The sequence below is a fragment of the Oncorhynchus keta genome, chromosome 18 (genome assembly GCF_023373465.1).
Source record: "Oncorhynchus keta strain PuntledgeMale-10-30-2019 chromosome 18, Oket_V2, whole genome shotgun sequence".
In the NCBI taxonomy this organism is placed as follows: Eukaryota; Metazoa; Chordata; class Actinopteri; order Salmoniformes; family Salmonidae; genus Oncorhynchus; species Oncorhynchus keta.
The window spans coordinates 52,857,471-52,874,458 of record NC_068438.1 but is presented as its reverse complement, the minus strand read 5'-3'; the positions used below and the strand labels follow the sequence as shown (position 1 = coordinate 52,874,458).

General features: G+C 47.6%; 1 pseudogene; it reads right to left on the bottom strand.

The window, feature by feature from the left end:
• Window positions 1–111: 111 nt before the first annotated feature.
• LOC127909047 (growth hormone secretagogue receptor type 1-like) lies at window positions 112–16,312 on the bottom strand (annotated as a pseudogene).
• Window positions 16,313–16,988: the final 676 nt, after the last annotated feature.

The window sequence follows — 16,988 nt, the reverse complement described above, 5'->3', positions numbered from 1 at the left end:
TACTGATACTACATAGTGTTGTAGTGTGACTGTAGTGATGTCATCTCCTGCACCAGACACTTCTTTCCAAACTGGGAGGTTAGAGGTCATGGCACTGTCCTTACTAACCTCCTACACTCCGATAATTGTATCGTCCAGTGTGGTGGTTTCTTCTCTGGAGGATGTTGTCTCTGTCCGGTTGGTCGATGGTTGTTGCCGCCAGTAGCTGGGGGTGAGGCTCGTGGTCTTAACAGGAGAGGCGATAGCGGCGGCGCGGCACTTCCTGGACATGAGGTTGTAGAGGACAGGGTTGATGGAGGCGCCTGAGGTAACAGAGGACCATGGAGCCTACGTTGAAGTCCTGGCTCAGTTTTGCCTCCTCGTAGTCATCCACCTGGGCAAACAGGCTACGGCCGATATGATAGGGCAGCCAACAGATCACAAACGCCAGGACTACCATCACTGGTGGGGGATGAGGAGGAATGAGAGAAATGGAACATTAATTTAACCTTTATTTAACTCGGCAAGTCAGTTAAGAACAAATTTCTTATTTACAATGATGGCCTACAGAAAGAAGAGAGAAATACAGAGAGAAATACAGAGAGAAATACAGAAAGCTCCCAGAGAAATACAGAGAAATATAGAGAGAAAGATGATAGTGGTAGGGTTTGAGCTATGCAACCAAGTGTTTCCATAATAAAAGGTAAAAGGGCCCAGAACTGATCCTGTGGTACACAAACATATTTGAACTTGAAAGTGATGGGACGATTTGTCATTTATATGAAAGGGAATTGATACCTGTGACTTAAAAACTTAAACCGTGCCTGTCCACAGATTCCAACAAGAGTTTCCAATCTCTCTAAATATATGCCTGTGATGGTCAGACATTTCACTGAGATTGAGGAGCACTAGAGGATATAAACTATTTGACCTAAAGCGACCACCTACGCGTCAAACATCTCATTACAAAATCATGGGCATTAATATGGAGTTGGTCACCCCCTTGCTGCTATAACAGCCTCCACTCTTCTGGGAAGGCTTTCCACTAGATGTTGGAACGTTGCTGCGGTGCCTTGCTTCCATTCAGCCACAAGAGCATCTAGAATGTCATTGTATGCCCTAGTTAAGATTTCCCTTCACTGGATTTAAGAAGGCCTAACCAGAACCATGAAAAACTATCCCAGACCATTATTCCTCCTCCACCAAACTTTACAGTTGGTGCTATGCATTGGGCAGGTAGCGTTCTCCTGGCATCTGCCAAACCCAGATAAGTCCTTGGACTGCCAGATAGTGAAGCGTGATCCATCACTCCAGAGAACACGTTTCCACTGCTCAAGAGTCCAATGGCGCTGAGCTTTACACCACTCCAGTCGACGCTTGGCATTGGACATGGTGATCTCAGGCTTGTGTGCGGCTGCAGGCCACGGAAAACCCATTTCATGAAGCTCCCAAAGAACAGTTATTGTGCTGACGTTGTTTCCAGAGGCAACTTGGAACTCGGTAGTGAGAGTTGCAACTGAGGACGGACGATTTTACACGCTTCAGCACTTGGCGTTCCCGTTCTGTGAGCTTGTGTGGTCTACCATTTTGTGGCTGAGTCATTATTGCTCTTAGACGTTTCTTAGACTTTTGCATATATAGTGTATGAGCTATGTGACAGGGGCTGTCATGTTACCTATACTCTGTTGGAAAGGCGGTGAATTAGTGATCCTAATGTAGGGGTGGAGCAACAAGGTCATGAAAATCCCCATTATCTCTGAATAATGAGTCCCTTTGATGACAATCCAATTTGTGGACTGAAAAAAGTTGGCGACATGGTATCTGCCATGCACTTGTAGTTGTCTAGCTAATTCATATAGAAGCAGACACAGTAAATATTGACAGGCTATTAAATGAACACACGGGATTCACGATTCCATTAGAACACGACAGGACTACAAATCAAGGACTACAAATCAGTTGATTGGCTACGTAGGCGATCAATGGACATCATTGTTCTACTAAAACAGGCTTTTAGAGTCATTATTAGGTCACACACTGTCTTTCTCCTTGCAGTGACCTGTTAATATCATCAGGGTTTTGTTCTGACATTAAAAACAAACTTATACTACAGCATTGTTGAATACTCATTTCTGATTGGCTTTAAGGGCATTCTAGAATGAACATTAAAACCAGTTATACTATGGTATTGTTGAATACTCGTTTCTGATTAGCTGGAAGGGCATTCTAGAATGGACATTAAAACCAGTTATACCATGGTATTGTTGAATACTCGTTTCTGATTGGCTTTAAGGGCATTCTAAGTGATAATGCCAGAGAAGGCGGTGTTTGGAGGATATATTGGCACGACTTCGTCACAGCCATGCCAATATATCCTCAAACATCGACTTCGAGGGCATTATCACTTTTTATACTAACAGGTTACCAACATATTAAAATAATGATAAATTAATTTATACTATTTCTTCATCCTTCCACGAGATATAATCCCGACACAAATCTAGGGTTTGCTACCGAAGCCGGCTGGTCCTTCTTTCTATCAGTTCGGTTACAAGAAACACGGCCCGGTTGTTATTAAGTCTTTTTTGTTCTGTATTTCATGGACCCAGTCGTTCGTTTTGAAATGGTCCATATTGTCATACTGGTTGACGACGGTATTATCCGTCGCTTGCCAACTACGGTTCATTTACAGTCACGTTAAAACAGCGCAGCCAGAACAGCAAAGCAACCCGATATTTGTTTCAGGACTATAATCTTGTGGAAGGATGAAATATACGAATAAATTCATCGAAATAAAGTCAATGGAAATATGTCCAGTATTGTTATTGTGTGAATATGTTGGTAATCCGTTGTATAAAAGTGTATAAAAGTGATAATGGCCGAGAAGCCGATGTTTGGAGGATATATATTAAGCATGGGGGTTGTTGTTAAATCAAAACTACATCGAAATAAACCATTTTCATAGTAGATTTAAAAGGCGTATAGTTGCATTGTTACTTGGTCTGTGTTTGAGCTGCTTTTGAAAGCAAAAAGTCTAATAAGAAAACATTATTGGCATGGTTGAGAATTATTATATTTTGCACAATAACAAATTTAGGACGGATGGTTTGGTGAACTAGGAAGTCTGTTTGGTTACCACGGCAACTACCGTAGCGCTCGAGTACACTTGCTTCCTTCTTCAATGGTGGAACACATGTCTAGTGGCAAATGATGAACATGTATCTCGTGTTATTAGATTATAGTCATGGTATAAACAAAAAAGGGATAATCAAACCCGTGGCTTTTCTCTGGAAAATAATGCAGCTCCGCGTGTCGGCCAGTTCCACTCCATCAAATCAAATCTAATGTATTTATAAAGCCCCTTCGTACATCAGCTGATATCTCAAAGTGCTGTACAGAAACCCAGCCTAAAACCCCCAAACAGGAAGCAATGCAGGTGTAGGAGCACGGTGGGTCAAATCCTTCCCCATTAACCAGCTGTTTTCAGCAACTGCTATTCTTTTCATTCGGTTGTTTTACTAGCAACACACTTGTTTAGCTAGCTTCTAGCCTAGTGTTTAATATTCAAAGTGATCTCGTCCTAATGGACAGTGTTGACGAGATGGCACACTATACCAGGATGAATTTTAACGTCATCAGCTCATTGTTATGGATGTACCCAAATTAACGTCTCTAGAAAACAGCTTTAAAACGAATCCAAATGCAGCTACTTTGCTGTTATTCTGTCTGCAGAGGTCGTGGCTGTGTTGATCCCTGACATGCTGGAAATAGAAAACTCTTTTCGACAGCTATTTTAGGGAGACAGACTGACGGACAGCGTACACACTATGGAGACAGACTGTACACACTATGGAGACAGACTGTAGACACACTATGACAGACTGTACACTATGGAGACAGACTGTGGAGACAGACTGTACACACTATGGAGATGGACTGTACACACCCTATGGAGACAGACTGTACACACCCTATGGAGACAGACTGTACACACTATGGAGACAGACTGTACACACTATGGAGACAGACTGTACACACTATGGAGACAGAGACAGACTGTACACACTATGGAGACACTACACACTATGGAGACAGACTGTAGACACTATGGAGACAGACTGTACACACTATGGAGACAGACTGTACACACTATGGAGACAGACTGTAGACACACTATGGAGACAGACTGTACACACACTATGGAGACAGACTGTACACACTATACTGTACACTATGGAGACAGACTGTACACACTATGGAGACAGACACACTATGGAGACAGACTGTACACACACTATGGAGACAGACTGTACACACACTATGGAGACAGACACTATGGAGACAGACTGTACACACACTATGGAGACAGACTGTACACACTATGGAGACTGACACACACTATGGAGACAGACTGTACACACTATGGAGACAGACTGTACACTATGGAGACACACACACATGGAGACAGACTGTACACACACACACTATGGAGACAGACTGTACACACTATGGAGACAGACTGGAGACAGACTGTACACACTATGGAGACAGACTGTACACACTATGGAGACTGTACACACTATGGAGACAGACTGTACACACTATGGACTGACAGACTGTACACACACACAGACTGTACACACTATGGAGACAGACTGTACACACTATGGAGACAGACTGTACACACTATGGAGACAGACTGTACACACTATGGGGGAGACAGACTGTACACACTATGGAGACAGACTGTACACACACTATGGAGACAGACTGTACACACTATGGAGACAGACTGTACACACTATGGAGACAGACTGTACACACTATGGAGACAGACTGTACACACTATGGAGACAGACTGTGGAGACGGAGACACACTATGGAGACAGACTGTGGAGACAGACTGTAGACACTATGGAGACAGACTGTACACACTATGGAGACAGACTTGTACCTAGGAAGGAGTAAGTAAGGGTAAGTAATCCTTCTCACTCCCCCCAACAAGATTTAGATGCAAGTGGCTGTTCCACTGGTTGTCATAAGGTGTATGCACACTGGATAAGAGCGGCTAAATGACTTAAATGTAAATGTAATGTAAGACTGTACACACTATGGAGACGGACTGTACACACTATGGAGACAGCCTGTACACACACTATGGAGACAGACTGTACATACACTATGGAGACAGACTGTACACACTATGGAGACAGAGACTGGAGTACTGTACACACTATGGAGACAGACTGTACACACACTATGGAGACAGACTGTACACACACTATGGAGACAGACTGTACACACTATGGAGACAGACTGTACACACACTATGGAGACAGACTGTACACACTATGGAGACAGACTGTACACACACTATGGAGACAGACTGTACACACTATGGAGACAGACTGTACACACACTATGGAGACAGACTGTACACACACTATGGAGACAGACTGTACACACTATGGAGACAGACTGTAGACACACTATGGAGACAGACTGTACACACACTATGGAGACAGACTGTACACACTATGGAGACAGACTGTAGACACACTATGGAGACAGACTGACTATGGAGACAGACTGTACACACTATGGAGACAGACTGTACACACTATGGAGACAGACTGTACACACTATGGAGACAGACTGTACACACTATGGAGACAGACTGTACACTATGGAGACAGACTGTACACACTATGGAGACAGACTGTAGACACACTATGGAGACAGACTGTACACTATGGAGACACTATGAGACAGACTGTAGACAGACTATGGAGACAGACTGTACACACACTATACAGACTGTACACACTATGGAGACAGACTGTACACACTATGGAGACAGACTGTACACACTATGGAGACAGACTGTACACACACTATGGAGACAGACTGTACACACACTATGGAGACAGACTGTACACACTATGGAGACAGACTGTACACACTATGGAGACAGACTGTACACCCTATGGAGACAGACTGTACACACTATGGAGACAGACTGTACACACTATGGAGACAGACTGTACACACTATGGAGACAGACTGTACACACTATGGAGACAGACTGTACACACTATGGAGACAGACTGTACTATGGAGACACTATGGAGACAGACTGTACACACTATGGAGACAGACTGTACACACTATGGAGACAGACTGTACACACTATGGAGACAGACTGTACACACACTATGGAGACAGACTGTACACACTGACAGACTGTACACACTATGGAGACAGACTGTACACACTATGGAGACAGACTGTACACACTATGGAGACAGACTGTACACACACTATGGAGACAGACTGTGGAGACAGACACACACTATGGAGACAGACTGTACACACTATGGAGACAGACTGTACACACTATGGAGACAGACTGTACACACTATGGAGACAGACTGTACACACACTATGGAGACAGACTGTACACACACTATGGAGACAGACTGTGGAGACAGACTGTACACACTATGGAGACAGACTGTACACACTATGGAGACTATGGAGACAGACTGTACACACACTATGGAGACAGACTGTACACACTATGGAGACAGACTGTACACACACACAGACTACACTATGGAGACAGACTGTACACACACTATGGAGACAGACTGTACACACACTATGGAGACAGACTGTACACACTATGGAGACAGACTGTACACACTATGGAGACAGACTGGAGACAGACTGTACACACACAGATAGACACACTATGGAGACAGACTGTACACACACTATGGAGACAGACTGTACACACTATGGAGACAGACTGTACTATGGAGACAGACTGTACACACTATGGAGACAGACTGTAGACACACTATGGAGACAGACTGTACACACACTATGGAGACAGACTGTACACACTATGGAGACAGACTGTACACACTCTATGGAGACAGACTGTACACACACTATGGAGACAGACTGTACACACTATGGAGACAGACTGTACACACTATGGAGACAGACTGTACACACTATGGAGACAGACTGTACACACACTATGGAGACAGACTGTATATGGAGACAGACTGTACACACTATGGAGACAGACTGTACACACTATGGAGACAGACTGTACACCACTATGGAGACAGACTGTACACACTATGGAGACAGACTGTACACACTATGGAGACAGACTGTACACACTATGGAGACAGACTGACTATGGAGACAGACTGTACACACTATGGAGACAGACTGTACACACTATGGAGACAGACTGTACACACACTATGGAGACAGACTGTACACACTATGGAGACAGACTGTAGACACACTATGGAGACAGACTGTACACACTATGGAGACAGACTGTACACACTATGGAGACAGACTGTACACACACTATGGAGACAGACTGTACACACTATGGAGACAGACTGTACACACTATGGAGACAGACTGTACACACTATGGAGACAGACTGTACACACTATGGAGACAGACTGTACACACACTATGGAGACAGACTGTACACACACTATGGAGACAGACTGTACACACACTATGGAGACAGACTGTACACACACTATGGAGACAGACTGTACACACACTATGGAGACAGACTGTACACACACTATGGAGACAGACTGTACACACTATGGAGACAGACTGTACACACTATGGAGACAGACTGTACACACTATGGAGACAGACTGTACACACTATGGAGACAGACTGTACACACACTATGGAGACAGACTGTACACACACTATGGAGACAGACTGTACACACTATGGAGACAGACTGTACACACACTATGGAGACAGACTGTACACACACTATGGAGACAGACTGTACACACTATGGAGACAGACTGTACACACACTATGGAGACGGACTGTACACACACTATGGAGACAGACTGTACACACTATGGAGACAGACTGTACACACTATGGAGACAGACTGTACACACTATGGAGACAGACTGTACACACTATGGAGACAGACTGTACACACTATGGAGACAGACTGTACACACTATGGAGACAGACTGTACACACTATGGAGACAGACTGTACACACTATGGAGACAGACTGTACACACACTATGGAGACAGACTGTACACACTATGGAGACAGACTGTACACACTATGGAGACAGACTGTACACACACTATGGAGACAGACTGTACACACTATGGAGACAGACTGTAGACACTATGGAGACAGACTGTACACACTATGGAGACAGACTGTACACACACTATGGAGACGGACTGTACACACACTATGGAGACGGACTGTACACACACTATGGAGACAGACTGTACACACACTATGGAGACAGACTGTACACACACTGGAGACAGACACACACTATGGAGACAGACTGTACACACTATGGAGACACACACTATGGAGACAGACTGTACACACACTATGGAGACAGACTGTACACACACTATGGAGACAGACTGTACACACACTATGGAGACAGACTGTACACACTATGGAGACAGACTGTACACACTATGGAGACAGACTGTACACACACTATGGAGACAGACTGTACACACACTATGGAGACGGACCTAGAATGAATATTAGTATATTAAACCAAATGTAATATAAACTGGCAAAGTCTTCAAAAACTCTCGAAATGATGCCTATCCCCAGTACACTCACATTCTGGATTAAAAACAGAGGGTTATATCTTGACGGTCACTCACCCAGTATTTTGACGGTCTGTCTATGCGACCTCTTCCGGGCCATGGCGTTGGGACCCTGCAGGTCGTTCTTACTCTTCCACAGTGTCCGGACAATGGAGCCGTACAGGAAAACCAGGCAGAACATGGGACAGAAGAAATACGTAGTGGAGACCCAGATCATTGTGTGCAGCTGCCCTGACCTGATGGCATAGTTGGTATGTTTACACTGTCTCGTACTGTAGTCCGGGTGTGTGTCGTTGTCATACTCCACACCTACCAGAAACAGCATGGGGGCAGCAGAGAGCAGAGCAAAAGTCCATAGAGCCACAATGATGTACTGCACCCTGCGTTTGGTCACCACAACTTTAGCTCTGAGGGGGAAACAGATGGCCAGGTATCGCTCCATGCTGAGGGCGGTGATGTGGAGGATGGTGGCGTATGTACAGGCCTCGTTGGCGTAGTGAAACAGACGGCACACCACCTCCCCAAACAACCAGGGGACGTACTTCCACAGACGGTAGAGGTCAAAGGGCAGGCAGAGGAAGATGAGGAGGTCTGACACAGCCATTGAGGACAGGTACAGGTTCGTGGTGGTCTTCATATCCTTGAAGCGCTAGGGGAAGAAGAAGAAGAAGAACACAAATATTTAATTAATCCTTTCATCCTTAAACTGCCGGTCCACTCCAGACCTGTCTGACATGTCGTCCTTCTCCCATTTCCTGGTTCTCGAACCCACTTCCTTACCTGGATGATGAGGATGGTCATGCTGTTTCCCAACACGCCGACCAAGAAGAGGAGGATACAGATGACGGTAACAGGGATGAGGTGGAGGGGAAACAGAGAGCCTTTCTCTGGGGAGTGCTGGTCATCTATCTCCATGTTGTTCGCAGGCCGGGGGGAGGGAGGAGCTCCGACTGGGGTCTGGACCACGGCATCAGGGCACCGAGAGAGACTGACTGGTTACAGGGGGAGAGAGGAAAGGATGAGAGAGAGAGGAAAGGAGAGAGAGAGAGAGAGGAAAGAGAGAGAGAGAGGAAAGGAGTGAGAGAGAGGAAAGGAAGGAGAGAGAGAGAGAGAGAGAGAGAGAGAGAGAGAGAGAGAGAGAGAGAGAGAGGAGAGAGAGGAAAGGAGGGAGAGAGGAAAGGAGGGAGAGAGAGAGGAGGGAGAGAGAGAGGAGAGAGAGAGAGGAAAGGAGTGAGAGAGGAAAGGAGTGAGAGAGAGAGAGAGAGAGAGAGAGAGAGAGAGAGAGAGAGAGAGAGAGAGAGAGAGAGAGAGAGGAGAGAGAGAGAGAGAGAGAAAGAGGAAAGGAGAGAGAGAGAGGGGAAAGGAGGGAGAGAGGAAAGGAGTGAGAGAGGAAAGGAGGGAGAGAGAGGAAAGGAGACAGAGAGAGAGGAAAGTAGAGAGAGGAAAGGAGGGAGAGGAAAGGAGGGAGAGGAAAGGAGGGAGAGGAAAGGAGGAAGAGAGAGAGAGGAAAGGAGAGAGAGAGAGGAAAGGAGGGAGAGAGAGAGGAAAGGAGGGAGAGGAAAGGAGGAAGAGAGAGAGAGGAAAGGAGAGAGAGAAAAGCGAGATGAGAGAGGACAAAAGAGATACAGACAGGCAGAGAGAGAGAGAGAGACAGACAGACAGTCAAACAGACAAAGACAGACACGCAGAGAGAGAGAGAGAGACAGACAAGTAGCGCGACAGAGACAGTCAGAGAGAGACAGACAGGCAGAGAGAGATATAGACAGTCAGAGACAGACACACAGAGAGACAGGCATAGAGAGAGAGACAGTCAGAGACAGACAGTCACTCAGAGAAACAGGCAGAGAGACAGACAGACAGAGAGAGAGACATGTCTTCCTAAGGAACAGGTCTCTGTTGAAAAAAAAATATTTTAAAATCTCAGCATGATTGATCAATACATTATTAATCTTAAACTCACCGGGCATTATAAATCAACAAGTAATGATGTGTGAAGAGGCCAAACAGGGATAAGAAAACCAACGATGAGATAATCTTCTTTACCTCTGAAGTGAATCCTCTTGTGTGTTCTACACTCTGTCCTTAGAGTGGGTTCTCTGTCCCTGGTGCCGTGTGTGTAGAAGCGGGAGAGAGGTCTGAAGTGAATCCTCTGTGTGTTCTACACTCTCTGGTCCTTAGAGTGGGTTCTCTGTCCCTGGTGCCGTGTGTGTAGAAGGGAGAGGAGGTCTGAAGTGAATCCTCTTGTGTGTTCTACACTCTCTGGTCCTTAGAGTGGGTTCTCTGTCCCTGGTGCCGTGTGTGTGTAGAAGGAGAGAGGAGGTCTGAAGTGAATCCTCTTGTGTGTTCTACACTCTCTGGTCCTTAGAGTGGGTTCTCTGTCCCTGGTGCCGTGTGTGTAGAAGGGAGAGAGGAGGTCTGAAGTGAATCCTCTTGTGTGTTCTACACTCTGGTCCTTAGAGGGCCTTTCTGTCCTGGTGCCGTGTGTAGAAGGAGAGAGGAGGTCTGAAGTGGGACGGGAGCTCGATCACATCTCCTCCCTGCAGGCAGAGTGACAGGGGCAGTTGCTGCATGTGTGTGTGTGTGTGTGTGTGTCAATAATGAAGGGGCGGATGAGGAGAGGGAGAGAGGGAGGAGAGAGATGGGGGAAAGAGGGAGGAGAGAGATAGACGTTGGGAGATAAAGACAGAGGGAGAGAGAGAGAAGGAGAAAGAGGGAGAAGGAGAGAGATGGAGAGAGAGCTGGAGGGGGAGAGGGGGAAAGAGAGATGAGAGAGGGAAGGAGAGATGGAGAGAGGGAGGATAAAGAGAATAGAGATGGAGGAGAGAGAGGAGTAGGGAGGAGATGAGAGATGCAGAGACAGATGAAGGAGAAGATGGAGAGGGGCAGAGATGGAGAGAGGAAGAGATGTAGAGGCAGAGATGGAGAGATGGAGAGATGGAGAGATGAAGAGATGGAGAGATGAAGAGATGGAGAGATGAAGAGATGGAGAGATGGAGAGATGGAGAGAGGCAGAGATGGAGAGAGGAGGCAGAGATGGAGAGATGAAGAGATGGAGAGAGGAAGAGATGGAGAGAGGAAGAGATGGAGATGGAGAGATGGAGAGATGAAGAGATGGAGAGAGGAAGAGATGGAGAGATGAAGAGATGGAGAGATGGAGAGAGAGAGATGAGAGATGAAGAGATGGGAGATGGAGAGATGAAGAGATGGAGAGATGGAGAGATGAGAGATGAAGAGATGGGAGAGAGGAAGAGATGGAGAGATGAAGAGATGGAGAGATGAAGAGATGGAGAGAGGAAGAGATGGAGAGATGAAGAGATGGGAGAGATGAAGAGATGGAGAGAGGAAAAGAGATGGAGAGAGGAAGAGATGGAGAGATGAAGAGATGGAGAGATGAAGAGATGGAAGAGAGGAAAGAGATGGAGAGATGAAGAGATGGAGAGATGAAGAGATGGAGAGAGGAAGAGATGGAGAGATGAAGAGATGGAGAGATGAAGAGATGGAGAGAGGAAGAGATGGAGAGATGGAGAGAGGAAGAGATGGAGAGATGAAGAGATGGAGAGATGAAGAGATGGAGAGATGAAGAGATGGAGAGATGAAGAGATGGAGAGATGGAGAGAGGAAGAGATGGAGAGATGGAGAGAGGCAGATGCAGAGATGGAGAGATGGAGAGATGTAGAGAGGCAGAGATGGGAGAGGCAGAGATGGAGAGAGGCAGAGATGGAGAGAGGCAGAGATGAAGAGATGGAGAGATGTAGAGAGGCAGAGATGGAGAGAGGCAGAGATGGAAGAGGCAGAGATGGAGAGAGGCAGAAGAGATGTAGAGAGGCAGAGATGGAGAGAGGCAGAGATGGAGAGAGGCAGAGATGCAGAGATGGAGAGAGACAGAGATGGAGAGAGGCAGAGATGGAGAGAGGCAGAGATGTAGAGAGGCAGAGATGGAGAGAGGCAGAGATGGAGAGAGGCAGATGCAGAGATGGAGAGAGGCAGAGATGGAGAGAGGCAGAGATGGAGAGAGGCAGAGATGGAGAGAGGCAGAGATGTAGAGATGGAGAGAGGCAGAGATGGAGAGAGGCAGAGATGGAGAGAGGCAGAGATGGAGAGAGGCAGAGATGGAGAGAGGCAGAGATGCAGAGATGGAGAGAGAGGCAGAGATGGAGAGAGGCAGAGATGGAGAGAGGCAGAGATGGAGAGAGGCAGAGATGGAGAGAGGCAGAGATGGAGAGATGGAGAGAGGCAGAGATGGAAGGCAGAGATCAGAGATGGAGAGAGGCAGAGATGGAGAGAGGCAGAGATGGAGAGAGGCAGAGATGGAGAGAGGCAGAGATGGAGAGAGGCAGAGATGGAGAGGCAGAGATGGAGAGAGGCAGAGATGGAGAGAGGCAGAGATGGAGAGGCAGAGATGGAGAGAGGCAGAGATGGAGAGAGGCAGAGATGCAGAGATGGAGAGAGGCAGAGATGGAGAGAGGCAGAGATGGGAGAGATGAAGAGATGAGAGAGGCAGAGATGGAGAGAGGCAGAGATGGAGAGATGGAGAGAGGCAGAGATGGAGAGAGGCAGAGATGGAGAGAGGCAGAGATGCAGAGATGGAGAGAGGCAGAGATGGAGAGAGGCAGAGATGTAGAGAGGCAGAGATGGAGAAGAGGCAGAGATGGAGAGAGAGCAGAGATGGAGAGAGGCAGAGATGGAGAGATGAAGAGATGGAGAGAGGCAGAGATGGAGAGAGGCAGAGATGGAGAGATGGAGAGGGGCAGAGATGGAGGGGGCAGAGATGGAGAGATGGAGAGGGGCAGAGATGGAGAGATGGAGAGGGCAGAGATGGAGATGGAGACAGATGGAGCCATGCAACACAGTTTGTTCTCTCTCTTCTGCCCCCCCGCCTAGTTTCAGGTTGGCATTTTGCCATGTTTGTGGGTGTCCCCACACAACCCCCCTGACTCCTAGCTTGTCACTGACCTCACTAGTTGACCAGGAATGGCTCTCCAGGGGAAAGGATTCTGTTTCTCCGCTCGACAGGTCGGACCCCCCACCCCCTCTTCGACAGGTCGAGCGTGTTTGTCCCTTTCCCCAAAACCTCTCCCCTTCATCACTCCATCCGTCCCTCAACAAACGATAAACATGTAAACAGAGGAATGAATGAACGTGTGTGTTGTCCATGTCTCCTGACTCGGCTAACACAACCATCATGTCTCCTGACTCGGCTAACAAACCATCATGTCTCCTGACTCGGCTAACACAACCATCATGTCTCCTGACTCGGCTAACACAACCATCATGTCTCCTGACTCGGCTAACACAGCCATCATGTCTCCTGACTCGGCTAACACAACCATCATGTCTCCTGACTCGGCTAACACAACCATCATGTCTCCCTGACTCGGCTAACACAACCATCATGTCTCCTGGCTCGGCTAACACAACCATCATGTCTCCTGACTCGGCTAACACAACCATCATGTCTCCTGACTCGGCTAACACAGCCATCATGTCTCCTGACTCGGCTAACACAACCATCATGTCTCCTGACTCGGCTAACACAACCATCATGTCTCCCTGGCTCGGCTAGCACAACCATCATGTCTCCTGACTCATTAGCACAACCATCAATTCTCCTGACTCGGCTAACACAACCATCATGTCTCCTGACTCGGCTAACACAACCATCATGTCTCCCTGACTCGGCTTACACAACCATCATGTCTCCTGAGCTAACACAACCATCATGTCTCCTGACTCGGCTAACACAACCATCATGTCTCCTGACTCGGCTAACACAACCATCATGTCTCCCTGACTCGGCTAACACACCATCATGTCTCCCTGACTCGGCTAACACAACCATCATGTCTCCTGACTCGGCTAACACAACCATCATGTCTCCTGACTCGGCTAACAACCATCATGTCTCCCTGACTCATCCTTACACAACCATCATGTCTCCTGACTCGGCTAACACAACCATCATGTCTCCCTGACTCGGCTAACACAACCATCATGTCTCCCTGACTCGGCTAACACAACCATCATGTCTCCTGACATCTAACACAACCATCATGTCTCCTGACTCCTAACAACCATCATGTCTTGACTCGGCTAACACAAACCATCATGTCTCCTGACTCAAGCAACACAACCATCATGTCTCCCTGAGCTAACACAACCATCATGTCTCCTGGCACACAACCATCATGTCTCCCTGACTCGGCTAACACAACCATCATGTCTCCCTGACTCGCTAACACAACCATCATGTCTCCTGACTCGCTAACACAACCATCATGTCTCCCTGACTCGGCTAACACAACCATCATGTCTCCCTGACTCTGCCAACACAACCATCATGTCTCCCTGACTCGGCTAACACAACCATCATGTCTCCTGACTCGGCCAACACAACCATCATGTCTCCCTGACTCGGCTAACACAACCATCATGTCTCCCTGACTCGGCTAACACAACCATCATGTCTCCTGACTCGGCTAACACAACCATCATGTCTCCCTGCTAACACAACCATCATGTCTCCTGACTCGCTAACACAACCATCATGTCTCCCTGGCTCGGCTAACACAACCATCATGTCTCCTGACTCGCTAAACACAACCATCATGTCTCCCTGACTCGGCTAACACAACCATCATGTCTCCCTGACTCGGCTAACACAACCATCATGTCTCCTGATTTCAGCTAACACAACCATCATGTCTCCCTGACTCGGCTAACACAACCATCATGTCTCCTGACTCGGCTAACACAACCATCATGTCTCCCTGACTCGGCTAACACAACCATCATGTCTCCCTGAGCTAACACAACCATCATGTCTCTGACTGCTAACACAACCATCATGTCTCCCTGACTCGGCTTACACAACCATCATGTCTCCTGACTCGGCTAACACAACCATCATGACCTCGGCTAACACAACCATCATGTCTCCCTGACTCGGCTTACACAACCATCACGTCTCCCCGACTCGCTAACACAACCATCATGTCTCCCTGACTCGGCTAACACAACCATCATGTCTCCTGACTCGGCTAACACAGCCATCATGTCTCCTGACTCGCCAGCACAACCATCATGTCTCCCTGACTCGGCTAACACAACCATCATGATCATGCTAACACAACCATCATGTCTCCCTGACTCGGCTAACACAACCATCACGTCTCCCTGACTCGGCAAGTAAACACAACCATCATCTCCTGACTCGGCTCACAACCATCATGTCTCCCTGACTCGGCTAACACAACCATCATGTCTCCCTGACTCAGCTAACACAACCATCATGTCTCATAACACAACCATCATGTCTCCCTGACTCGGCTTACACAACCATCATGTCTCGGCTAACACAACCATCATGTCTCCCTGACTCAGCTAACACAACCATCATCGCCTCGACTCGCACCACAACCATCACGTCTCCTGACTCTGCTAACACAACCATCACGCCTCCCCGACTCGGCTAACACAACCATCACATCTCCCTGACTCGGCCAACACAACCATCACGTCTCCCCACTCGGCTAACACAACCATCACGTCTCCCTGACTCTCCGGCTAACACAACCATCATGTCTCCCTGACTCGGCTCACACAACCATCATGTCTCCTGACTGGCTTACACAACCATCACGTCTGACTCGGCAAACACAACCATCACGTCTCCTGACTCGGCTTACACAACCATCATGTCTCCCTGACTCGGCTTACACAACCATCACTGCCTCCCTGACTCAAGCGCAAACACAACCATCACGCCTCCCTGACCTCGGCTTACACAACCATCACGCCTCCCCTGACTCGGCTAACACAACCATCATGTCTCCTGACTCGGCTAACACAACCATCATGTCTCCCTGACTCGGCTAACACAACCATCATGTCTCCCTGACTCGGCTAACACAACCATCATGTCTCCCTGACTCGGCTAACACAACCATCATGTCTCCTGACTCGGCTTACACAACCATCATGTCTCCTGACTCGGCTAACACAACCATCATGTCTCCTGACTCGGCTAACACAACCATCATGTCTCCCTGACTCAGCTAACACAACCATCATGTCTCGGCTAACACAACCATCATGTCTCCCTGACTCGGCTTACACAACCATCATGTCTCGGCTAACACAACCATCACGTCTCCCTGACTCGGCTAACACAACCATCACGCCTCCCTGACTCGGCTAACACAACCATCACGTCTCCCTGACTCGGCTAACACAACCATCACGTCTCCCTGACTCGGCTAACACAACCATCACGTCTCCCTGACTCGGCTAACACAACCATCACGTCTCCCTGACTCGGCTAACACAACCATCACGTCTCC